The 25,143-nt window shown below is 42.8% G+C and overlaps 1 long non-coding RNA gene across 1 annotated transcript; it reads left to right on the plus strand.

The window, feature by feature from the left end:
• The first annotated feature begins 6,906 nt into the window (after positions 1-6,906).
• LOC144586769 (uncharacterized) lies at positions 6,907-14,341 on the plus strand. The gene is made up of 2 exons (XR_013541787.1): positions 6,907-7,674; positions 11,857-14,341. It is a non-coding gene; the product is annotated as an uncharacterized LOC144586769 (long non-coding RNA).
• The last annotated feature ends 10,802 nt before the right edge of the window (positions 14,342-25,143 follow it).

A 25,143-nucleotide genomic window follows, 5' to 3' on the forward strand; every position in this document is an offset into this window, starting at 1 on the left:
TTATGAAAAACAAACAAACAAACAAAACCACCAAATGTTGGTTAAGAAATCTCTTCAGTTCCTGGAATGGCAAAACATCCAAAAGGGCACTTCTTTCAGATGAAATTGAACACAGAAGGCCATGTAATATTTGCAAGTGGATTATTTAAACAGGCACAGCATTTATGGGATTACAGATCCCTGTAACCCTGTTGCCAGGATTGCTGGATATGGGATTCTGAGGGTTTGTGGAGGCCAAAACATAATTGATCCAAATTCTAAATGAATCCTTTAGCTAGAGGAAAACAACACAAAATCCTGGACTGCTTGAGGCTGCTTCCAATCTCGACCAACATGAGCAGCTATAAACCACCTTCCTTTGTCTTTATCCAGCTGTCAAATGCACCTGTACCTCTGACAGGTGAAACCCAAGGTATGCTTGGCTCAGACACTTTTCAAAGGCTAACCTCACTGTAAAGATAATATGGGAGCTGGAAACATTTGTGCCATTCAGAGCTTCTTGAGGAAATGCAAGAGTGAGCTAAAAATTAAATCTCGTTTCTCATTCATCCACCCAAAGACCTTGCCAAACAAGCGGTGTGTGTGTGTGTGTGACATAATTCTGCACCAGCAGTTCATGCACTCCCATTGTAGATCAGAGCACAAATGATGAAAACGCCCTGCATTGGGTGGGCTAGTGACAGTTTCTATCGGGGAGCTATAAACATCCTTTCCAAGCAATTATCATCAACCAAGCAAACCTAAACACAGCTCAGTAACAATTATGGTTGCTTGCAGTCTCTCCTCCCACCCGCAATCCAAACCTTTTCCAGGGTACAGATTACAAATACTGGGCAGTATTTGATAATTTTGAATACAGAAAAGAACTCAACTTTTATTCACTGCATGAACTCATTACATAAATTGATGTCTAAATATATTTTTAAAAGGTCAGTGTGGATTTATAGGAGGGAGATAAATGCTTGATTTAACCAGAAGAGTAATGAATATTGTATATATTTTAATCTATTTTATATTTTATATATTCACATAAAATGAAAGCAAGGCTAAGAGCATTAATATTTTTAAAGTGTTGATTGTATGAAATGGTCAACGTAAAGACTATTAGTCTAAAAATGGGTTTGTCAAATAATTTAATACTACAATATGACAACTGTATTCAGAGAATTGTGTATCAGTTCTAGTGAATGAATACTGCAAATTATGTTGGAGATGCAATCAAATTATAGGCATGCATATGCATATGTGGTGGGAATGTGTAACTGTCTTACAATTTTGGAAGCTGGTTTTTAATGAAATAAATGTAAGTTTGGGATTAAATATAGGAGTTTGTCCGAAAGTAGTGTTATTATCTATCTAGATGATGTGCAATGTGGAGAATTGAAGAAAGAAGCAATCTCTTTTTCACTAACAGCAGCAAGGTTAATGATAGGGGGAAAGGGGGGAAAATAAGGCACAACTTTCAGATAACTGGATAGTATAATGAGGTTTCAAGTATAGCCATTAATGATAAGTTAACGTGTGAGATGAAGTTAAAGAAAGGATTGCTGAATGAGAATATATTTAAGGCTATATGGAGAGATTTTATGGAGTTTGTATTAATAAATGGGAAAGGTCAACTATCTCCACAAGAAACATTGCAACGTTGGAGGGAATAAGGGGTTGACTGTTAGTATTCACTGGAAGTATCCACTTTGGTCCGGATGGAGGGATGCACTAAGATTTATTTTAGGTAATTAGATATATTATGAAGAATATGTCAAAAATATGGCTTATTTGTTAATTTTTGATTCTTACATTTTGATTTATTCTGTTTCATGTCTTATGTATTGTTTAGAAGTAAAAGAATTTTTTTAAAATGTATTTTTTTCCACTTACTGAAACACAAACAACTTTACTAAATATAGTAGGACTGCAGTATCCACAGGAATCAGTTCCAAGACCCTCTGGTGGATGCTGAAAAACACCGAAGTACTGAACGGTATATGTTGCATGGTCTCTGGCTCGTTCTAGTTGCCGGTTCTGGTAAATACACTCTGGAAATACATCTGAGGTTTTTTATTTAGTATTTCCAGGCTGTGGATAGATGAATCAGCAGATACTGTACTGTTCCTTGGTTCTTGGTACATTGGTACCTCAACTTATGAACTTAATCCGTATTGGAACTCAGGTGAACTTAGTTTAAAAAAAGGTCAGGAAAGGTGTTTTTCCCCTCTTTTTTTGGTTTGTAAGTCGAGGCTCTGTTTGCAGGTTGAAGTGATTTTTTGCGAACGGAGTTGTTTGTAACTTGAATCATTCACAAGTAGGGACGTTCATAAGTCAAGGTACCACTGTAAAGGTAAAGGTAAAGGTTCCCCTTGACAATTTTTGTCCAGTCGTGTTTGACTCTAGGGGACGGTGCTCATCCCTGTTTCCAAGCCATAGAGCCAGCGTTTTGTCTGAAGACAATCTTCCTTGGTCACATGGCCAGTGTGACTTAGACACGGAACGCTGTTACCTTCCCACCAAGGTGGTCCCTATGTATCTACTTGCATTTGCATGCTTTCGAACTGCTAGGTTGGTGGGAGCTGGGACAAAGTGACGGGAGCTCACTCTTGTCGCGTGGATTCGATCTTACGACTGCTGGTCTTCTGACCCTGCAGCACAGGCTTCTGCGTTTTAGCCCGCAGCGCCACCACGTCCCACTGTACTACCATAGAATCTGAAGATTATCCCAGCCTCAGTGGTGCTGGCAAAGGCCCAGACTGCCTCCGCTGGCTTCTGCCCTCAAGTGGAAATATCACTTCCTTTTCATCCCACAAGGCCTACTAGAATCGAAGCCTTCTGGGTCTGCCTCCCAGAAAGGCAGCGCACAACAACTAAAACCCCTGTAGAGATGCCCCTCCCAGGTTGGACAGTGCCACGGTGGGTGACCTACAGGAGATTTTTTCTAAACATAGGCTCATTTGTAATAGAACACACTTCTCTACCTCATAGGTCTGGCTGAAACAAAGCATTTAAGCTCTTTTGGATCCCTTTAGATTTTATGGTTGTTGTGGGTTTTTCGGGCTCTTTGGCCGTGTTCTGAAGGTTGTTCTTCCTAACGTTTCGCCAGTCTCTGTGGCCAGCATCTTCAGAGGACAGCACTCTGTGCTCTGGGAGTGCTGTCCTCTGAAGATGCCGGCCACAGAGACTGGTGAAACGTTAGGAAGAACAACCTTCAGAACAGGGCCAAAGAGCCCGAAAAACCCACAACAACCATTAGATCCCGGCCGTGAAAGCCTTCACGAATATCTTTAGATTCTGTCAGATTTCGTAGAGCCTTGACTGACGTACCAAAGTGTAAATTCTGCAATCATGGCTTCAAGTTACTCTGCTTACCACCCTTTCCTGCTGTACCGGTAGGAATAATCCGCTAAAATGATACAGAGAAAGAGGCCCTTTTGTTACTGGCACACACTTTTTTCTAATGAGCTTTTGCCTGGCCTATTTTATAGTGAGGAAATAATCACCAGTAATAACAACACGTTCACCATCGCCACAGGTCTCCAGGGAAGTTCATAGCTAGCTTATTGTCTATGATTCATGGGCTGCTCATTTGTAATTTGACATTAATGCTGCAATTACTAATAAAAAAGGGGGGCTGGTGCATTGGCGTAATTTAAACAACCAGCACATTTAAGAAATATCTTTGTATATCTTGGAGAATACTGAATGTTGTGCCTTTGCTTGAAGCTTCCTGGCAGACATAATTCTGCCATTTAAAATCACACCAATAGATCACAAGTTCCAGACTGAAACTATTGAATACACTCACTTCTTCTTTTGTTTCCCACACAGTAGCCATATTCATTTCTAGAAGAAAAACCAAAGGAAAGGCATGGGCAGCTGAAAAAATGCTCCTGTGTTTGATTGGAGTATTGTGAGAAATTTAAAAGGACAGGTTATAACAGCCAGTCCAACTGCCAGGTAAAGGCACAGCTAGCAGCCCACTGATGTATTGGGGGTGGGGGGAAATCTCCAGGCATTTTGCTGTGAACTTCGCTAGTACAGGGCATGGGAGGCATTAAGGCTTAGGAGAAAGCAGCAAGGGCAGAAGTGTAATTGATTTAAACCAAAAGTGAGAAAGTGCAGCCCAACAGATCTTGTTGGACTTCAAGTCCTAGCATCCTTTGCCATTGGCTGCTGAGGGCTGACAGGTCCAGCAGCCCAACAGCATTTGAAGGGCCACACTCAGAGCTGTTAACTAGGGCAGGGTAACTGAGGCAGGCCCTTTACTTTGTCTAGCGGTAGAGCTGGCCCTTGTGGCAAGATGGAGGAACTAAATCAGACTTAGGTTTTCATTTGAGATACCTCTCTGGATGCATACCATCTAAAGAATGGAATTTTAGTAGGGGAAAAAAGCTTTCTTTATTTATTTCATTAATCGTTAGTAAGCTCTGAATCTGATCTTCTGTCAAGGTCTCATGGGAGGAGGTAACACTCCGAGCTATCAGTACATTAATCATTAATGTGGTTATTTAAACCATGAGGTTGACACAGAAAATGGCATAGATTATTTTAGTGTTTTGTATTCAGTCGCCCTTGAAATAAAGTGGATTATTTATCTAGTTTGGAAAAGTTGATAGGGAATGAATTAATTGGGAATGAACTCAGTTAATTATGATCACAATGTGCTGTCAAGTCAATTCTTACTTATGGCAACTCTTTTGAGGGTTTTCCAGGTAGAGAATACTTAGAAGTGGTTTACCATTCCGTTCTTCCCGGGAGCACCTCAGCTGCCTCCATACCCTCTTTAGGATTAAGAAGTCTTCAAACTCAGTGACAGAGCAAATGTTTTCCATTCAGGAACTAGGGGTCCCATGTTTAATCCCAGTGCTCTTCAACCAAAATGTGAAAACCTCCCTCCAGATTGGGACAGTTTAGCTTGGAATAATTAGCGGGGTGGGGAGGTGTCAATCACAGAAGGGAACAGAACAGACCGGAGCACCCTAAGCTATATAGGGTCTTGTGCTGTCCAAGGATTAAACAACAGGACAGCCAGAGGAGGTGTCGATCCCCACCATAAAGTTGATCACTTCAGAAAAGGTGGGGTTTCTTTGTATGTAAAGGCCCCACCCTTCAACCTTCTACACCCAGAAAAATCAGGCAAAACAGGTTGGGGGGTTGGGGGCAGGGGGAGTGTGCTTTTCACCTTGCTTGATTATTTTGAAATCCCACCCCCAAAGAAGTAGAAAATGTGATGGGGTATTAATGGTTTCTCTAGAGAGCAGTACCTAGGAATCTTTGAATGCAACTAGTCTATGCAACACAGTGGAAAAATCCTGAAGTCTAGGACTGAGGCCTTTTCCAGAAATCTGTTTACACTGATAATAAATGTTTTGTTATGAAAATTTTACTGTCTGCAGCTCATCTTAGAATTCTTTATGTCCTCCTAAGGACGACAGAACCTAGTCTGGAAATCCGTGTCCTACACGACACACGTGCACTGAGGCAGCATTCAATACTTGAGATAGACAACAATTTTGCAATCTGTTACTGACAGTCACTGCAATCCAAACTCAAATATAGAGTAATAGAATAATAGAAAAGTGAAGTTGGAAGGGGCCTACAAGGTCATCAAGTTCAACCCCCTGCTCATTGCAAGAATACAGTCAAAGCATATCTGCCAGGTGATTATCTAAGTTTTTCTTGAATGCCTCCAGTGTTGGAGCACTCACCAACTCTCAAGGTAACTGGTTCCACTGTCATACTGCTCTAACAGTTAGGACGTTTTTCCTGATATTCAGTCAAAATCTAACTTCCTGTAACTTGAGCCCATCGTTGGGTGTCCTGCACTCTGGGATGATCGAGAACAGATCTTGCCCCTCCTCTGTATGACAGCCTTTCAAATATTTGAAAAGTGCTGTCATATCACCCCTCAGTCTTCTTTTCTCAAGGCTAAACATGCCCAGTTCTTTCATCTTTTCCTCATAAGGCTTGGTTTCCAGCCCCCTGATCATCCTTGTCGCCCTCCTCTGATATGCTCACTGTGTTACATTTGGAATCAGCAGATACCTCTTATGCCAGCTCAAAAGGCCTTTTGTTGGCTGATCTCAGCAGGCAGGAAAAGCAAAGAGGGCAGAGAAGGGGAGGGGCTGAGTTACATTATCAGATGCAAAAAGTTGGCCAGAATCAAGGCAGTCCCGAGTAATTTCTAACACCCTAAGCTAGGAACGTTTGGATTCAGTCCATCCTCAGCTGGTTTACTGTGAGCTCAGCCAGATCTCAGCCATCTTGGCTAGATAAAAATTGTGCCCTTACTCAGAACTAAGTCCTTGTTTCTAAATCTCTGACTGTTTCCCTTACGAAAAGCATCTTGGCACTACAGTTAGCTCTAATGGAGATGGTAAACATGTCACATTCATTCTGTTTTTCACCCCCTTACCACTGCTAGCTGAATCTAACAGTAAGGATTAGCCAGAACCACCATCACCCTAAACTTGGATGAACTTCTGGAGCCTGCAGACCTTAGAACCCAGAGGCCCAGGAAGCTGTACACTCAGAAGAAGGCAGCTTATTGCCTGAGTTGGAGGAGAACACTGGACCGTCATCCAACTCATGAGAACACTGCAGGATAAAGGCACAAGCCCAGCCAGAAACCCCCTGATGACATGCCTGACTCCAGGGAAAGGCTCAAGAGAAGAGGCCTCCTCAGGAGTAGGAGTTCTTGCTGAGGGAAAAGCTTTTCCTCTGAGGGAGACTGGTGGTTGAGTTCTTTTCCCATATGTCCAAATGCCGACATTTGAGCTTTGGGTGGGGCTCCACTAGCTCAGCTATTTAAATTTTATATTGGACCTGTGCGTGACTTTTCTTGTGTATGACATTTGCACTGCTTGACTAGGCTTCCTGGACTCTCTCTCTCGTTGTTTTCTTATAGAGCTTGATAGAAGTAAAAGTTTGACTTATTCAATTAAGGCAATTGCCTCATAAAAGATTGTTCTTAAAAACAAGTTGTTTGGTGTGTGTGTGTGTATTCAGAAGAGATTAGCCAGCCTTGTAAAAACAGGCTGGACCCCCCTTCTCCTTGCTTCCTTTCTTCATAGCTCAAGGCTAAAAGCTAGATAAGCATGGAATGTTGAGACAAAGGGCCAATTTAGGGAAAGTGAATTGTTCTGCGCATGTCTAAAATGTGTTTTCACTAATCCAATGAATTGTTGCTAACTAACTTAATGACCTCAAAGGCCCACCCCTCTCGCCCTGAGGGGACAGCTATAAGATTGTACCAACTCCTTTGTTCTTTGAAGAAACCCTAATCACCCACAAATTAAGGTGAAATGGTTTTTCTTCCCGCCAAACTGCAGTGGCGTTCTGTTTTTGTTTTTCCTTTTTATGTAAATAAAATGAACTTCAATAGAAAAGCCTTCGTGTCTCAGTCTTTTGTTTAAGGTAAATTGTTTGGCATAACAATTTGGGGGCTCGTCCGGGATGCTCTAAACGCCCCGATTGGGGCTGGATTTTGATCCAGTTGAGGTCAGGCAGAACAGGCGGTGGTGAAGTGAATCGGAAGGCGCCCCTGCCTTCTTTTAAGGCAGCCGCTTCCTTGCCGACGCTTTGGCTGCTTGGCATCAAGAACTCGGAAAGAGGCACGAACGCGAGAGTTTTTTTTAAGCCGGCCGGCCAACGAATCAACGAGCCAGCAGACCAACGGACCTGGTAAGTCGTAGTGGGAAACTCTGAAAGGGTTGGTTGTTGTTGTGTGAATGAAGAGTGAGAGACCTTGCGGTTCCCAGAGGTGGCCGTTGAAGTAGTCCGGGGCCCTGGGCCAAGGTGTGCGACTGTTGTCTGTACCCTCCTTGTGTCTGCGTCAGAGAGACCCCTTACTCTCTACGCAACGTCCCTATCCTTGTGTCTTTGTCTCCCGTGGGATGGGAATACAGACTTCCAAAAAGGGCCCGCGGGGGGGTCCAGAAGGTCCGGTGGGGACCATAGGAATTCCGAGGGGGACGCCCCGACTCCAGGCCCTTGTGGGGGTGGTAATGAGTTAGGAATTCCTGGCAACAGTGCGGTGGGCAAGCTGTTGCTGCATTGGGAGTCTGTAAAAAGGTACAGGAGTTTCAGACAGAGAAGGAAATGGTCCATGTGCTCTGAAGATTAGACACAATTTGATATTCGTTCTAAAGGGCCAAAATTTGGCCCATCCGCCCCGCGTCCCTTATGTAGATTTTTGGATATGGTACCTAATCAAATTTGGAGAAGAAATAAAACTGGCAGTAAGTAGAGACTTGATAGGTTCTAAGTTACAAGGTGAGGAAATGACAAAATTGGAGTTTGTAAATTGGACTGCTCCACCTCAGTAAAAAGAAAAGGAGGGGGATGGCGAAAATAAAGACGGGACGCTGTCCGAGGGACCGGTGACCCGCTCTAAGGCACGGCAGATGAAAGAGCAGGGAGTTAGTGCCCAGTATCCACTCAGAGAAGTCTCAGAGATGCTTTAGGGATTATGATTTACAAGCCCACAGAGCTGCTGCACATTTGTAAGCAGCTGGCCGGAGTCACATAGGAGACTCTGGCAATTGCCGCTCGAACAGAACAGGCGGCCGGGGAATCCCTTCCAGAAGTAACCCCTGGAGATTGGGATTTCCAGGATGAAAATATCAGAGGGCGAAGTGCAGAAATGAAAGAGTTCTTGTTGAAAGGGTTGGAGGCAACAGTCCCTAAGACTGTTAGCATGAAATTGGCTTTTTGGTTAACCCTAAGGAAAAGAATGAAAGTTCAGTTGAATATCTGGAAAAGCTAAAACGCAATGTGCGAAGGAACACTGGGCTGGACCCAGAAGATTCAGGAAATGAAAATATTCTGAGATTGGAATTTGTGTCAGGGTGTTACCCAGATATAAAGTCCAAGTTACAGAAAATGGATGACATGACAACCAAACCCATAGGACAGTTGCTAGCGAAAAGCTCAAAGGTGGTAGCAAGAAGAGAAAACAGGAGGAGTTTTTCTCTGCCCTACCCGCTCAGAAGAGAAGGGAATGAAGAAGCGGGGGGAAGAGAAAGGAGGGGCAAGGGGCCCTGATTGTGTTCACTTTTAAGGTGGCTCAGGAAATACTTAGATGAAGCTAGGCAAATAGAGAGAGAGTAAGGAAAGGAGGGAGTAATTGGAAATATTGTAAAGAAGGCAAGGAAAGTTGTTGCAAGATCAGGTAAAGAGTTTTGAGGGGAAATGGGAAAGGAAAGGCTAGAAAGGAGGGAAAAATAAGTGTGTATCAACAAGCGATGCAGCTAGAGGAGGAAGGAGATTCAGGAAAGGAGTCCTTAACAAAACTAATAGTGCATGCCAGCTCGGACAGCAGAACTGTTTGCTCTAAGCTGAGCACTACAGTTAGCTGACAGGAAAAAGGATTAAAAGAGAAGAAGGAACGTAACTTTCTCAAAGTTCAGGAAAAACACAGAGAATGTTATCCAAAAGTGTATATGAAATGGAATCCTCAGGAGGAGTCCTAAGAGAAATAGGAGCGAATGGAGAACAGGGAGTGAGAAAAAGCTCTTTTGGCTTGTTAAACTTACTGGGGTATAAAGGGTTAAGAGTAGGCACAGAGTTAAAAAAAAAAATCGCCTGGTGTTGAGGGAGGGAGATCCCGGCCAGCGTTAGGACTGTATAAACACATGCAGACTTTAGTGATTAACAGGGTAATTCTTTTCCATCTAAAGGGGCTGTAAAAGCCTACTGGAAAGCTAAGAAAATGGGTTTCAGAAAATGGGGAAAATCACACACACACAAAAGACACTAGGGGAATTGTTGACTATGGAATCCCACAGAAAAACATGCAGGAAAATGACAGATGCAGTATGTGGATTGATTGGCAGAAGTACGTGTTTAAAAGCCTGAATTGAAAAGGAGGCTTTGGAGGTGTGAAGAAACAGGAACTATGTTGGCGGTGATGCATGTATATAGAGAGTTTGGAGACAGGAGAAAGAAATAGGTTAGTAGATAAGAGATAGCAAGCAGAATTGCTGGGAATGTTCAGATCCCCCTCCTTGCTTCTCCAGATGCACAAAGTGGGAGCTGGAGAGACAAGGGGGGTTGATTTCACACCAGGAATGGTTTGCCTGTTTTACATAGGCACTTTCTGTGGGAATTCCTTAGAAGTCACTTTTGCATTCAGGGGTCACTACCAGTTTTAAGAGATTAAAATGTGTGGTATTTTTATTGAGAGTGAATTATCCAGAAGCCACAGAGGATCTAATCATTGGCATGGATGCCTTGCAAACTATAAACTATGGGTTATGGTTTAATTCCTATAACAAACAACTACATCGGGCCTAAACCCGGAAATCGTTAGGAGAAAATATATTTCAGTTATAAGGTGAAGAATTTGAGAACAGGAGTAAATGCAACATAGGAACAAAGGAAGCGATTGTCCTGCATTCTTCACACCAGCATAGGACTATCCTTGGCGGTGGATGATGGTCAGTAGGCTGCTACAGATCGAGGTTATTCTCCTTGAAAAACTCGATCTAATACTGAGGGTTTATCGGAAACTGTCAGGAAGGAACTGTGTAATGAACATGATGGTATTGCCCTGACTGGTCTACAGATAAAGTTTAGGGAAAACTTACAGGAAGAGGCAATAGAGGGAACATGGAACCTGTACACTGACGGTTCCTCTAGAGTAGTGAATGGGAAAAGAATAACGGGATATGCAGTGGTAGAGAGGATGGGGGGGGGGTTCGAAGTTGAATCTGGACCCCTTCCCCCGTCCATGTCAGCTTAGACAGCAGAATTATATGCCCTAAAAGAGCTTTAGAAATAAGCACAGGGAAATCTGTAAATATCTGGACAGACTCTAAGTATGCATGTGGAGTAGTCCACGTTTTTGGAAAAATTTGGAGTGAAAGAGGACTACTTACATCCCAGGGAAAGAATCTGGCCCACCATCAGTTGGTACTGGACACTCTGGAAGCGTTGAGCCTCCTGTCCAAGGTAGCTATTATCCACATTTCAGGGCACCAGAAGGGAAACTCCCCGGAGGTAGTAGGAAACCGGCTGGCTGAAAGGCGGCAGGGAATCCCGCCCTCTTAGCAGCCCTTATTCCTACCAGTAAAGAGATCACTGCCCCTTTGGTGTATTCACAAAGGAGCTTGAATCGGCAGAGGAGCAGAGAGCTACAATGGTGAACGGCACGCTAAAGTTGAGAGATGGAAGACAATGGCTGCCCGAGGGGGTGGTCAGGGAAGTCCTCAAGGCATTGCACGAGGAAGGACACTGGGGAGTTAAGGCTCTGGCCTCAGCCTTTCTGCAAAAATATACAGGGAAGAAAAGTGTGGTCACACGCCAACACCATTTTAGCCCACTGCATTCCTTGCCAGAGAGAAAATAAGAATAACCTGAGAAAAACAGAAATGGGAGGACGACTTCTGGCCATCCACCCCTTTGAACATTTGCAATGTGATTTTATTGATATGCCAAAGTCAGGACTTTGGAATCAGTGTTTGATAATAACTGATCAGCTCACTGGCTGGGTAGAAGCATACCCTACGGCTCGGGCAACGACAGGGACAGTTTGTAAAATCTTATTGGAACAAATTATTTGTAGATATGGGTTAATCCAATCAATGGTTAGCAACAGGGGTAAAAACTGAAAGGATGAACCAGACTTTGAAAGAGCAAATTAATAAGTTGATGCAACAAGCGCAGTTGCCCTGACCGAAGGGTTTGCCCCTAGCAGCTGCATAGCATTACAGGACTCTCGCCCTTTGAAGCCTGTGCAGAATGGAAATTTGGGATGTTAATGCACAGAGATACACAGAGAGTGAGCCTTAATTTAGATTTGTTCAAGGATGCCTTTATAAGAAAGTATTTGCTGGCCCTATTCTCTATTCTCTCCAATAACAGGGAGCGAGGCATCTCAGTGCAACGGACGCCATTGGAGGTAGCAGTGCATTCCTTCCACCCCGGGGATTGGGCTTATATCAAGGCATGGGAGAGTGAACCGCTCGCCCCAAGATGGCTTGGTCTGTTCCAGATACTGTTGACAACAGAGACTGTCATCCAAACTGAGGAAGCTGGTTGGACTCACTATACCAGAGCCAAGCGCGCAGTCAACCCTGAGGGACGGTGAAAAGTTGTGCCTGTGTCCAAGGACGGACTAAAAGACTATTTTTAAACGACATATGTAATGTCCATTAGTCGGTTAGCGCATAAGTATTGTCCTTTCTTTAGTGTGTATATAGAAGTAAGAAAAGTTAATAATCTGATCCAAAACTCGGAAGGTGAATTTAAAAGTAGACAGAAACAGGTAGGGGACTCTATTTCTTTAAAGGATATTCAATTGGTGATCAAGTAGTGTTGGAGGACGAGGGGACCACTGATTGGGAGGAGGAAAGGAAAATCTTTAACGGAGTTTTTACAGATTTGTGGGATTCTCGGTGGTAATGAGGATTGTCGGATTTCATTGTCCTGCCCAGGTTACCACTATTTGGGTAATTGCTGTCAGAGTAATGTCTATAACTCCCTATATAACAGGTAGAATTTGTCCCTGGTTTTCCTGTTCAGTTAGTCGAACACCAAAAGGAGAGGTAGAAGTGTGGAAGGTACAAATACAAACCACTTCCTATTGGGACACTGAATACAAAGGGTTGGCCTGTGGTAACCAATTGATGGTACGCAAAGAGGTACGAGGTAAGGGCCGTGGAACTTTGTATACTAGCACTGAGTTGGCTTCAAGTCTAGAGTTCTGGCATAACCGAGATTGCAAGCAGTGCCCCCTCATTAAAATCAGAGATAGCAACATCAGCCCTGGATCAGAGTCAGACTCCGACTAGGTCATTTCCCCAGGAAAGTGATCTTTCTACTCTCATATTTTCACCTCCCGGCAGTTTACTCGGAGTATCAGGTGATATCTGAAACTTAAAGACCCCCTGATAGGATTGGATCCTTTTGAGCCTTACTGTTATTTGTATTGCTATTTTTGCCCTCACCATTGGAGTGCCAGAATAACTAAATTTGACGAAAACCCGGCTTTGAGGTGGTATGTGCTTAAGCTTGTAGGCTGTAAAAACGCCAATTGCAAGCTGTCCGTGGAGAATTCAATCTGATAGCTCGGCGCAGGCAGAGACCAATTCCCAAGGGATGGCTCCGTTACGCATCTTCGGTGCACCACGAAACGTGTTAGAAGTGCAAGAACGCAAGCCCCTGGTCAGTGCCCAGTCTAGATTCAGAGGACGAGGAATGGAATTCCCACTACAAGCGGAGGTAAAGCCCACCCCTCTAATGTCTTGGAGAAATATCAGGCAATTGTTTATTGGCAGACCACGGGTTGATGGCAAATTAATGATAGTGCTAGGGCTCTTCTTGAACCTTGTGCTACAAGCTACAGGATCCACCTGCCCCTGTGTAATAACGACAAGGCAGGGAAGCAGGGAACAGCAGGCCTTAACCTATAAGTCCATCTTCAATTGTGTTGATAATATTACCTCCTGTGCATTTGACAAGGTAGAGTACAAAATTTGTCAGGACTCCCTGGGAACTCAAACTTGTTATGACCCTAGAGAAAACCCCGAGAGAATTTGGATTGAATTCCGTGTTACAGTAATTAGTAATGGAGGCTGGACTAGAATTAAATGTGGTGGAATAGGCTGAGTTCAGCACCACATGGTATGGAGAATAGCAGCAAGTGCAGTTTAGAAACTCACCTGTTTGTTTCTGTATGAAACTGTGTGAAGTTAGCCACCTGATCTATCACGCCCTGCAAGCCTCAGGAAGGTGCCTGTAAAGTTCGATTGTACCTGGGGCTCCTATGAAAATTGTCCAAGTGAAAGACACCTTAGGTTGGTCTGGGGGGGGGAAATTTTCATAATTGTGAATAAGTCAAAAGAAATTATAAAAAGAAAAACGGGGGAATTGATAGAAGTAAAAGTTTGACTTATTCAATTAAGGCAATTGCCTCATAAAAGATTGTTCTTAAAAACAAGTTGTTTGGTGTGTGTGTGTGTATTCAGAAGAGATTAGCCAGCCTTGTAAAAACAGGCTGGACCCCCCTTCTCCTTGCTTCCTTTCTTCATAGCTCAAGGCTAAAAGCTAGATAAGCATGGAATGTTGAGACAAAGGGCCAATTTAGGGAAAGTGAATTGTTCTGCGCATGTCTAAAATGTGTTTTCACTAATCCAATGAATTGTTGCTAACTAACTTAATGACCTCAAAGGCCCACCCCTCTCGCCCTGAGGGGACAGCTATAAGATTGTACCAACTCCTTTGTTCTTTGAAGAAACCCTAATCACCCACAAATTAAGGTGAAATGGTTTTTCTTCCCGCCAAACTGCAGTGGCGTTCTGTTTTTGTTTTTCCTTTTTATGTAAATAAAATGAACTTCAATAGAAAAGCCTTCGTGTCTCAGTCTTTTGTTTAAGGTAAATTGTTTGGCATAACAAGCTGGACTTTGGATTGCTCTTTGGTGTTGGCTTTCGATCTCCAGTAAGATTCTGTGCACTAGATCGCTGCCTTGCTTTTACCCTGATTCTAGAATCCTTCTAGCTGAGCTTATTTTGTGCCTCAGCCTGCAACGACCTGGCCCTTCAGATCACTCTGCCTGGCAGCAGATAACTATTTCAGTATTACAACATAGTGCTGTGTTCCTGATTTTTGAATAGGAGGAATCACCTTGAAGAACTGGTAGAAAGGCTAAAAAATTGAGAGACTTGATTTTTTTTAATCACTTAAAGAATGCAGTTACTGTTCATGGGTCGTGCAGGGGTGGGGCAAATATGTTTAAATTCATTTACAGAAGCCCCAGTGTGGTGATCTCCTCTGAAACCCCTATCCCCCAAGCCTTCACGAGGTTCTTGCCCTTCTTCTTTCTTCGCTGCCACCAGGTATTACTGTCTTAATACCATTTAATCATGGAGACGTGTACTTTTGAAACTTAAGTCATTTATTAGATCAGGGAAGTTAACATCTGATTAATATTCAATAGGTAAATCACAGGTTGCTAATCACTTATATTTGACAGCTGCTTCAACTTTAAAACTCTGTTAACACTCTGTTCCATTCAGCGTTCTTACAGGTCTCTAAGTCACTACCAGACCACTTTTAAGTTTCACACAGTCTCTCACTACCAGAATCTCTCTTCATACTCCCCACACCAGCCTTTATATCCACCCCCCTCCCCCCCTTAGCTCCACCTTCCGTCCTCTCATTGGCTCCTTCAGGTGAGGGGGGGCTGTTCGCTACACCCAACAATTGGCTTCCATGCTTGCAGGGTTACTGGCAGCCATCATGGAGAAGCCGTGTGAGACTGCCTTTCTTTAACTAAAAGAAGAATAAATGTGAAATAACGGACGGACGGACGGACGGACGGACGGACGGACGGAAGGAAGGAAGGAAGGAAGGAAGGAAGGAAGGAAGGAAGGAAGGAATCATTCTTCATGTAGTTATAGAAAAGACAAAAAGGAAACACTCAGACCACCGGACTGCCTTTCCCCATCTCACCCTATAGCTTCATCTCATTGATTACATATGCTGATGCTCAATTCCAGCACTGAAGAGGGCTGCTCCATTTGTGGAAATGTTGTGGAGAAGTACCTACTGCCTTTAACTAGCACACCCATACTAGATCCTCAGAAGCTTAAAAACAAAACAGAACTGGAAACCCGAGCAGAGAGGCTCTTTCTTGTGTCTATGTGTTTTATCCATTCCTCCATTTCCTATAGCATTTTCCGCTTCTTTTGAGGAGGACTTCTCCCCCTGCAGATGGCAAGGCTTGCCTGCTCAGGATGTGCTTGGCCTGGAAACACACTGCTCCTCCTAATCACTTCATGAAAGACAAGGGAACAACTTAATTAGGCAATAAAAGCAATGGCCTTCTTGGTGCAATCAAAGGCAAGTCATTAGCTTCATCCCCCAGATCACTCGGCAGCACCCAGCTACAGCTGAGCTCATTAGGGAATCACTAAGAGGCAACAGCTATATTTTATTTTGCAGGAAACAAGAAGTGGCAGAGATAAGTGAGAATGGCCCAAATGAGGCAGAAACAGCAATATGAATACGTTCAATCTGGGCTTTATTTGGTGTTTTTTAAAAAAATGTTTTCCTAAGCTTTTCATAGTGAAGATATTCAAAGAAAAAAAAAAGCTATCACCCTTGGAACAGACTGAAGAGTAGCAGCAAGAAAAATGGTGTGCAAGAGGTGGGAAATGTTCATTTCTCCAGATGCTGCTGAGCATCAAATCATCCCGCAACCCTGCTATAGGCTTTGCTAGAATATAAACACAAAAAAGGGAGTGTGGTCAATAGATCCTGGAATCTCCAGTATTTAAGAACACTGTCTAATGATTCAATGGTATTCTTAAATATTATCAAGACATTTCATCACACCAGGGTGTAGTATGTGGAAGAGACTGAACCAAAAGCTGTACAACTGAGTTTCTGATGGCATTCAGTACAATGAGAAACAGTGTGTCGTGTAGTGGTCGTTGTTCATTACACCATGTATTTGCTGCAGAAAATTATTCAGGAAAGTAAACTTCCACTTTCTTTGAGAAACAGTAATTCCACATTTTTTCCCAACAAATAGTATGTGATTAATTCTTGCTTGCAGAGGCAGTGGTGAGGGCAGTGCCACAAGCACCTCTGTTTCTTCATCTCCATTATGTCCTCAAGTAGTCACACTGTATTTTTATGGCATCGGGAATAGCCAGTTGAAGTCTTGCTGTAATGGGATGATAAACTGAACCCTTGGAGACCCCCCACTGGACTACCATTGCTTCACCCCCCTCTTGCTCATTTATCCCCGTCAGAAGGATGCCCAAAGTTGGAACCATTCTTCTGGAATGGTTCCAACTTTGGCTTTCAGATCTCCTGTGTTGGGGGCGGGGCGGTGGAGTTAGACCCAGGCAACTTAACATTGGCTGCAGAGTTGCCCATCCCTTGACAATATAAGGATCTGAACACCTCGGTTCTTTCCCTGCAGATGCCTGAAGGCAACAATGGGCCGGGCGTGGGGAAGATGTTGCCCTCCAGATGCAAATTTATAAAGTCATTCTGAAAAAGATGGTCACCAGAGCCTCACACTTCCACTGTTTCTTTTCTCACAAATCATCCAACAAGACCAATTCGGTACCTAAACCTCTGTGTATATGTGTGTGCATGTGCACACATAGATATGTGTACAATATCCCTTTCCCCCCTAATACTGCAGGCTAAGGTGAGTCACAATAGGATGAAAAAACAGATTTAAATTACAAGTAATTTAAATTAGTGAGCAACTAAATGAGTATTTGTCCATCTGTTTGTGTCATGTTGCTCACTGTTCCTTTTGATATTTATTCCATCGACTACATGACGTTAGCACTAATTGCAAGTTGATCCAACCATTTGACATGAGCCTGCCATATATTTTGTTTGACTGGTTATTTTCTAGTATTTACACTCACATTATTTTGTCTTGTTTCTAGCTTGTGCAATCATCTATAGGGGTCCTTACCATTTGTTGCTAGAAATGTCCAAATGACATCACTGATAACATACATAGCCCAGAAATGGACCTACTCCTTTTACCTGCCTTCTGCTCACACTTGTAAGAACTGTAAAGCAGTTTGTAAAATATAGTTGTAGCTATAGTACCAAATGGATACAGCACTAATTTAAATGGTTACCATGTCTTGTCTGTTCAGCACAATTTCACTTGCTAAATGAACACACAAACAAAAAGGAAATGAGCCACACAATCAGTCCCATAATGCTCATTTTCTGGGTCCAACAGCAGGAGCTGAAAGGGCCTGCAAGCCAAATGGGGAATATAATGCCTTTTCCAAATAACCGACAGTCCTCACCAAGCAGGGATGGGTAAATAATGCCCCCAAAATAGAATAAAAAAATCTAAATAAGAAGTGCCTGGAGGCCCACTTCCATACTGTACAGTATTTAATTAGGAGGTTGATAGCTTGGGATATCTTCCGTACAGCTATATGAGACACAAACTGCAACTTTTTGGAAGCACATTTTTCTGGCTTTTTAGATGATGATGATGATGATGATGATGATGATGATGATGATGATGGTGGTGGTGGTGGTGGCAAGGGAAGGAATTGGGAGCCATGGAGGGTGTATGGAAGATTTCCCTCTGCAGGGAGCCATCCTCAACTTGTGGGTGTTGTGGGATCAAGGCTAGCAAGCCATGTAATGTTGGAGAGGGTCCATTAGATTTCTTCCCTCCTACGGTTCCAGAAAGGGGGACATGACCTTAGGCTTTCCCGTTTTGCAGTATATCACGTGGGAACTATTAACATCATGACAACTTTGGCCCTGAGATACTTAATTAGCATGTGAAAGCACCTGTGGGAAGCAATATTGTGGCCCAACCGCCTGCTTGTGGATGTGGTAGTAGAGTAGAAGCCCTTGATGAAGAATGAAGGGCAATCAAATAGAGACTAGAAAATGTTTGCAGGGAGTGTTGATGTGGGAGATGCCTCAAAGCTTCACGATGGAAATATCACAGTATCTACATTTGCCCCTTAATGAAACCAGAATATCTAGTACTAAAGATACGTGTTTGTGGAAGTGAATGTGAGAGGCTACAAACTTTATGCTTATTTATGAGGGAACAAGTCCCACTGAAATCAGCAGGATCTGCTCCCAGATAAACATGAGTGGGGGGGAGCTGTACTCAAGAATTATCATTATGGCCTAAATTTCTTTGTCATTTGAAGCATGATCTCTTGAAAACCATGAGACTGTTTGAAGCCACCCTGGTTTATCCTGTTAAATATCCTATTTTCCCTGTGCCATCCTGAGCCTTCCTAAAATAAAGTTTATGTGCTTTCAGTAGACAGTGTCATTCTGTTATTATACCAGTGAATTGCCTCCAGGGGGAATAATTTGTCTCTTAGATGGCTTCCCATAACATTGAAGGCAAGATCTATTGTGTTAGGTCACAGACCCAGGATGGTAAGTACTTTGTGAAGAGAAAGGGCCTGAAGCAAGAAAGCAGTCAATGGACTTACTCTGAAGCCCAAGCAAATATGCTAAGCTGCTTTGTAAAAACCTACCGCTCCTATTATTACTAGCCATTCTCCTCACTGGCAGAGGCTGATGGATACAGGACTCTAGAGCACCTGGAGGCCTACAGATTACCCAGTTCCTATTCTCTTCATGCACAGCTCATGCACCCGTCTTTCTGACTCTGAAGTAGTTTGTGCCTTCCTCGCTAACTAGAGATGAAGTGAAAATATTCCAGGGTGGTTATTTTTTTCCTCATGAATGTTTTTGCAGGTGCCTAAATGCTCTTTCCCCTTTAGAAAAACTTGCCAGTGAGCTGAGATTTTAAAATGTTCACTATAGGAAAGTGAAGGAGGTGAAATAAGCAAAAAAAAAAAAAAATTTAAGTACAAACATCTGCCAGTGTTTGTAGGGAAAAGGGCAGATGGTTTGCAGGAGAGGTTAAAAATACTTAAAAGAGTTGATAGGGTGGTATTGTGTTTGAAACAAGAGAAAGAACAAGTGATTGGTTGACCTCATGATGAAAGTGGAGAAATTCTAACCGGTGACAGTAATCCAGCTGGTACCCATGCTAGTCTCTTGTGACAAAAGAGAAACCCAAAGTCTTATAGCAATTTTAAAACTAACTAGTTTTTATTTTCCATCCGTTTTCCTAAGTCCAAGTTCACCTCATCAGATGAATAGACTGGCTGTATAATGGGAGGAGTTTAAAGCTGTAGACAGGGAAGAAGTGTCAGAAAGAACAATGGAGAGCAACGGTCCTGAGGGAAAGAGAGCTTTTAGCGACTGGATGGTGCTTAAAAAGGGAAAGAGAACAGAAATAATTGCACCTAGAGACATCAAAATCAGAGAAGCTCCCCCTGATTTCCCTCTACAATCTTTACAAGTTTGGTGAAGATTTGGTTTCTCCCAATCCAGTTGCTAAAAGACACTTTCCTGGGGGGACCCATTTTGTGGGTGCATAACTTAGATGCTGTAGCGATCCCCCTAGTTGCCCCTTTATTTCTTTGGGCTTCACAAAGGTAAACACGACTTTTTTCCTTCTTTTCGCTACAGATGCATAACTCAACCCTGAGTGCTCACTGGAAGGACAGATCCTGAAGCTGAAGCTCCAATACTTTGGCCATCTCATAAAAGAAGACTCCCTGGAAAAGACCCTGGTGTTGGGATAATGTGAAGGCAAGAGGAGAAGGGGACGACAGAGGATGAGATGGTTGAACAGTGTCATCGAAGTGACCAAGATGAATTTGACCCAACTCCAGGAGGCAGTGGAAGACAGGAGGGCCTGTCGTGCTCTAGTCCATGGGGTCACAAAGAGTCGGACATGACTTAACGACTAAATAATAACAACTTACATGTCTGAAACCCAATCATCACCAAACTTGGAGTGATTTTAGAAGAGAGTCAGGGGATGCTTATCTGTAATTTTGTTGTCTCTTGGTCCTGGGAGGGGCTTTAAAGACAAAACAAATTGACAAATTGATTCATTGATTTGTCTGACAAAAATGTAAATTTGTTTTTTGCAATTCATCGGCCTTGATGAACAATGAATCAAAATGAATCATCATTTTTACAGTTCATGCCCATCTCTACAGTAGACAAACTGGGAAAGACATACAACTACCTTTTCATATCTACCTATCTAGCTACCTATCTGTTGTTTCCAAAAAAATCAGCTAAAATTAAAAAAAAACAGGGAGAAATAAGAGGATAATATAAAATAATATAGGGATTTCTGAGCCTCACAATGAAATAAAATGATTCTGGAATAGAAGAGGAATGAAAGAGAAACTAAGGAAATCTAATTTAGATTATGCAAAAAATCTGTGGAAGCCTCAGCTACCTATTGTAAAATTATCAGAAGCAAAAAGAAATCTAAAAGTTCCCCTTTTTTGTATCTGACAAGAGAGGTAATTTTCAGTTTTAGCACACATTGGCTTCTCAGGGAGAACTCATGTATGAAAGAGAAGGAACTGAAGCTAAGATGAATCAAATGAAAAAGAATTTAACTTTATCTCAATGTGAAAGCGAACTAAGGCCTCAAAAGTCCCAGAATGAACAGAAATGCGAGAAAAACTTCACTGAGTGAAGTTAAATGAGAAAAGATGAGGGGAGAAAAAGAGTTATCTCCCGGAGTGCAGTGCTTTCTGATCCAATATATCCCTAAATTCCCTTGCCTTCTGAGTGCCTTAACTGAAATACTGTCCTGGGTTGAAAATGGCAGATCAGAAGGACAAGTGCATAATCACCACCACCCTTTTTTAATGGTCCAAAACAACAGCTCTTGGACTTGGCATTAAGATCCTACAGAATAAACAGAGTATGTGCTGGGTGTCGGAATGATGAAAGAACCCAGCTTTATAGTTTCCCCATTGTCTTGTAGGTTGGTCAAGGCTTGGTCATCACAACAGCCTTTCATGCTATTGATAAACCATATAGGTCTTCAATTCTGTAACCCTGCAGGCCTTGTTGCCAGGACCTCTGAATCCCCAAATGGGACATGCATGATGAAACTCATAAGGCCAAATATCTTTCACTGGCAGTTAATCCAGTCTATCAGATTCCCTATTTGTTATCCAAATACTGTATTCATTTGCTTCATCATCTATATTGTCCCTTGCTAGAATGCAGAGAAAATGATTTGCCTGTGAATTTGTGAGTGATGAAAATTCAGTCTAGGATGTCCTGCTGCTCAGCTTCTGCTACATCCACTGGATGTTACCTCCACTCTGAAAAAAGGCCAGTTTTCTCCTTATCAAAGCCTTTGTCCAGGTTGCTGTGTGTATTAATACGCTTGTACCATGATTCAGTCCAGTCCCTAGATGTAGATCATGCCCCTGTGATTTTGGCATCCATCTCATTCTGTGGCTGCTCACTGTGCAAGCCATCTTGGGAGGCTAATTAGTTTTTGGGCCTTTGATCTCTTTTGAGCTGGACAGAGGTGCAAGCAGGGGCATGCGTGATTTCTTTTAATGTTCTCTTCCAGAGCATTAATCTGCTGAATTTCTAATTATTTCAAGATGGATCAAGCAATTACGATGAAATGCATTATCCTCCGCTTTTGACTTCCTTTTCTCCCCTCCCCACGCACCAACTACTAAATGCTGCTTGCAAAAGATGACGGGTTTCATCCTCATACCCATTTATCTTGCCCTAATTACACAGGCAAAGAAATGAAGGAGGCAACCTAGATTTTAAAGTAATGGGCCAGCTGTAATCTGAAGTTCAATGTATTGGTTATCTTGTCTCCTGTCACCTCTTCCCATCTTCAAAGCTGTCACAGGGGAATTCCTTGTCCTTCTGGCCTTACTTGGCATCTTGCACTGACAAGCAAGCAGTGAGAGGGTATAGCCCCGCAGTGAAGATATGCATGAAAAAAGGATAGCCAAAGAGTCTGGGGATGGAAATTTTAGGCATCTCTCTCTTGATATTTTTGCTGTTTTCACACTGCCCCAATGTGATGTAATGGTTAGACTGCTTGGCTGAGTTTTGGGAGATCTAGGCTCTGGTCTCCAGTCAAGTCATGACACTCACTGGGCAATGCTGGGCCAGTTGCCTGACCTGTATCACAAGGGTGTCGTGAAGATAAAGTAGGGGGGAGGAGAGCCACGTGCAACTTACATTCATACCTGCCAGCATAACAGGATGCAGTGGACTGCAAGCTGTTGTCTGTATAATTGTTTATACAAGGTGCTTCACTCCTTTGGCATCACTTCCTGCCCTTCAAGACTAGCATTATAGTATCGGATCAGGAGTGTGAAGAGCATCTGCTTAGACGAGGCCTTGGAGAGCCAATCCTGTCTCTAAGACAGCTTTGGCACTGTAACAGGGAAAAGTGCAAAGTTCTGCACTTAGGAAACAGGGATCAAATGCACCATTATGAGATAGGGGATACAGTACTTGGCTCTGCAGTCCTATATACAACAAGGATCTTGGAATTGTAGATCACAAGCTGGATAGGAGGCAACAGTGTGACTCTGCTGCAAACAAGGCAAATGCTATTTTAGGCTGAATCACCAGAAGAATCGCCTCCAAAGCCTATGAAGTACTAGTTCTCCTCTATTTGACACTAGTTAGGCCTCATCCTGAGTCCTGTATCCAGTTCTGGACAGCACACTTTAAGAAAGATGCAGACAAACTGGTGCAGGTTCAGAGGAGGGCACCAGGGATGACCAAGGGGATGCCAACCATGCTCTATGAAGAAAGATTTGAAAGAACTGGGAATGTTTAGCCTTGATAAAAGAAGACTGAGGGGAGATGTAATAGCACTCTTAAAATACTTGAAAGGTTGCTGTATAGAGGAGAAACAGGATCTGTTCTCCATCATTTCAAAGTGCAGGACATCTAATAACAGACTCTGACTTGAAGCCAGATTTTGGCTGAATATCAGAAAAATTTCCCTTATTGTTAGAGCAGTACAACAATGGAACCAATTACCTCAGGAAGTGGTGATTGTTTCAGAATTGGAGGTACTCAAGAGAAAGCCAGACAGCTATATGTCAGATGTACTTTAACTTGGATTATCGCATTGAACAGAGTCCCTTCCATTATTCTATGGTTCCAGATGTTTGCAATAGTACTCCTGTCACCTCTAGACAGGATAGATGGCTGGGAATTTGGGAGAATTGTTGTGCTATTCATGTGGAAGGCACCAGAATAGGGAAAGCTGCTCAGTGGCCTCTATCCACAGCTGTCGATTCTAAAGTGAAAAACAAAATCACCCTCTGCATCCTCCCCCGTTATTCTCACTGCAGAAAGCAGGAGAAAATTGGCTTTTTTATTTATTTATTGACGAGTTACATACCGCTTCATTGGCTTGCCAACCGAGTGATATGGCACTGAATTGTTGGAAGGCAACCCTAACAATGCCAGTTTGATTGAATATTGATGATCACACAGGTAGGAAACCAATCAGAAATGAAGCAATCCTATCTGCACTAAAAACAAAAAAGTAGCCCTTGAGAGGGACCGAAAAAGGTGTGGGTAGGCATGGGTAAGGGTCAGGCTGCTTCACATTTGCTTGTACTTCATGTGGGTCATTGGAAAAAGGAACAAATCAGCCCATCCCCAAACCAGACCAAGCTGTGGAACAAATCCTCATTTGATCATACCCTGAGTCAATTCCTCTATACGTTCCATGAAAATGGGCCTACGCTAGTTGAAATTTACTATGCTCAAGAAAGTTTCAACCAGAATAGGCCCATCTGATTCACTAGATTGTACTGAGGAGTTTATTCCTCAAATCCTCATTGAATCAGTTGGCCTGTTCTACTGCAACTGAGTACACTGAGCAACAGGATTTCCTCCAGAGTATGATTATTAGCATTTTGGAAAGGTAATATTGTTTAGTCACGTTTTAGCCCGGACCACTGAACACATGGCGTTTTTCCTACATGACTGATCATTTTCACATCCAAGAAAAAGCATCTGCAATAAGTCTGCACTGTCAATCTGCCATGTGTGAGAAATATCTTACAAGCATATATTGAGAAATGATAGCCAATACCAACTTTCTGTCACAGAGACATGGAAAAAAATATACCTGCACCTATGGGCCCATATGTTGAACATGCCTCTTGCCTACATGGAACTGATATCGCTGGAGATATACTGTACTATAGTTGGAGAGACTCTGTGGGCAAATCATGTGAAGAGGCAGGGAGGGAAAAATGGTTGTGGAGTCTGTTACAAGTATTTTCTTTTTCATGATTTTATCAGCCTACTGAACAGATTTACTTACTGCAACTTCAACAGAAAACCCTAAGGGCAAGTTACAGAATCCATCTATTGTGTTTCTTGTGCATATACAGGTATTTTTATTTTGGGTCGTTGTGCTGTGTTTAATTGTTTTAAGCTGACCTCAGTGTTTTCTTCAATAAATAAAATCACATACAGAAAGACATCAAGACTGTAATCAAGTGACATTTGATATATCAAGAGAGCACATCATTCATGTATGAGGGCTAGAATTGGAGGGCATCAAAAGGTGCTTCCTGGAAAGTTTGCCTAATGGGCAACCGAGATTGGTACAAGTGATGGCTTTGTAGCATATGAGAGTTGACAGCTAGGCTGTGAAGGCCCTTCAAAATGACAGCAGCCATTTGCAGATGATGTGCCCACGGGACATGGCAAAAGCGAAGAGCCCAAAGTGGTGAATTTTGTGGCACTCTGTTCAAGGGAAAATATAAG

The sequence above is a fragment of the Pogona vitticeps genome, chromosome 2 (assembly GCF_051106095.1).
Source record: "Pogona vitticeps strain Pit_001003342236 chromosome 2, PviZW2.1, whole genome shotgun sequence".
NCBI classification, from domain to species: domain Eukaryota; kingdom Metazoa; phylum Chordata; class Lepidosauria; order Squamata; family Agamidae; genus Pogona; species Pogona vitticeps.